This window comes from Pteropus vampyrus, unplaced genomic scaffold (assembly GCF_000151845.1).
Source record: "Pteropus vampyrus isolate Shadow unplaced genomic scaffold, Pvam_2.0 Scaffold175, whole genome shotgun sequence".
NCBI classification, from domain to species: Eukaryota; Metazoa; Chordata; class Mammalia; order Chiroptera; family Pteropodidae; genus Pteropus; species Pteropus vampyrus.
This window is the reverse complement of record NW_011888956.1, coordinates 266,138-268,384: the sequence shown is the minus strand read 5'-3', so window position 1 is coordinate 268,384 and position 2,247 is coordinate 266,138.

Sequence of the window (2,247 nt, the reverse complement as noted above, 5' to 3'; positions counted from 1 at the left end):
GCATTACTTAGTCATAATCGACCTTACAAAACTGGAAATTGGGAATGTAACCCCGTTTTTGACAGATGGAGTGACAAAGGAACAATGTTTGCGTGATTTGTCAAGGGGTGCGGGTAGGATCACGTGGTGTCAACGTCACAGATCAGCCTGGAGTTGCATGCCTGTACTATATAATAAGGTAGCCACTAGCCACACGTGGCGGCGAGCTCGAGAAACATGGCTGGTCCAAACTGAGATGCGACGTAAGGGTGAAATACGCATTGAGTTTTGAAGACATAGTGCAAAAATTAAAAAGTAAAATGTCTCAATAGGTATTTTGCTCCTGTTGGCAGTTTGCTTGTTTTCTCTAATGAGCTTTGCCTCCCGTGCAACGTACAAACGCACACACACACACGACTCTTCGGAATTAGTCTGTCAAAAGAATATTATATGTATTTCGTTTCTTCTTCTGGCTGAAATTTCAAGTTGCAGATCCCTGGTGTATTTAATTTGTCGACAATTAGAGTTGAAATGTTCCTTTTAGTCGCAACTGAAAAGACATCTTTGTAATCAGTCGCTTCCATTACGATTGGATAATGTTAGGATAATGTAATTTGGTGTAATCAGATAAAATTAAGGTTTAGTATCTTCAAGTCTTTTTCCCCTTGAATGAAATAAATGCAAGGAACAAATCGAATAACTCTCAAATTTTACATTTAACAAAAAGTCCAAACCTACTATTTTTCCCCACTATCAAATGTCTTCAGTGACAGTACCAGGAAAGATAAAACAGGAATTTGGATTTGAGATGTCATTTTTTTTAACTGATGGAAGCAGGTACCAGATTTGTGTAATGTGATATCCTCTTAACAGATGACAATAGGATTGAATAGAAATAAAATGGAACAAAACGAAGTAAGTTATAAAACGTGCCAAAAGGAATTTAAATTGCCTTAACTCTAACAGTCAAGTAGGTGGAACATTGAGTGGCTGCCTGATTATATTTAAGGACTTAAATCTGATTCCTAGTACTCAGGGAACACGATTTCTGGCCATCTCCCATGTGACCAGCATTCCGCAAGCTAAGCTAGCCACGTGCCAAGTACATTGCCTGGCTTAATAATGGCCCGATCCATCAGAGAAGATGGCTCCCTCACCCCCTGAGGTTGATTTCATTTAGCTCCCTAATTCACTCGCCCTCGTAACTCTCCGTGGGCCACCTAGACCAGCGTTCTTTCTAGTGATGTTTTTTGTCTAGAAGCCATGGCAGGTATTGCATTTTGGGGTATTTGCTCTTCACTTCTCATTCTCAGAGGTACTGAATTTATGCCCACTTAAAATGACATGACTAATGACATTCTTGGCCATATGATAAAATTTGGAAAGAATAAGCATGAGCCACTTTACTAAAATAAATAAGACCTTTTGTTAATTAACAGCACGTATTAAGGTCATATGCCACGTAATTCCCAAATTGCCCTTTATTTTCCTTTTACATGTTTAATTTATTATTAAGGAAATTAAACGCACACAGACACACACATAATTCTTTTTTATTGGGAACTCATAATTTGTGGTTTATGGACGCCAAAAAATTCGTGTAATCGTTATGACAATGCAATTTAATAGTCACAGCATTCCCTTTCCTTATAAAAATATAATTCCATGTAGTTTCAAAACACATATTTTATTTGTTCTTAACAATTACAGTTGGTTTTCTGTTATTCCAGACCCCCAGAATCTTCCCGGCACCCCCAAGAGCGTAGTCGCTGGTGGAGGGGGCAGGGGACACATCGCGGTCACTCGCGTAAGTTCTGGCTCAACTGCCTGTTCGGTCTTTGAATTTTTAAATTCCTATGTGGTCAGAAGAAAATTAAAATCTAATTTTTTATTTGTTTATAATTAAATTAGCCAAATGTATTTTTATGAGAGCTATTTGATGTTCAGAAAGCCTCATAAGCCCCTTATAGATCTTTTTCTTTGAAAAAGCAAGCTGTCTTTTGCCAAGCAAAACAAAATTTAAACCCCAATAGCTTTTAAGTTCAGTTTGAAACCGATCACATTATAATGCAGTCTTCTTTGAAAATGTATTTATTTACCCTTCATATGAAGATGACTCTGAAGTACGGAATTTGGGCATTTTCTTGCAAATGGAGAAAACGTCATCTGCATCCTTCGTAATTATTTTTCAAAAAGCTGTGAGGTTCCGAAAAAAGGATGGTAGAGAGACGGAGCAAGCCGTGGTATTTTTAAACATCAAAATTCAAA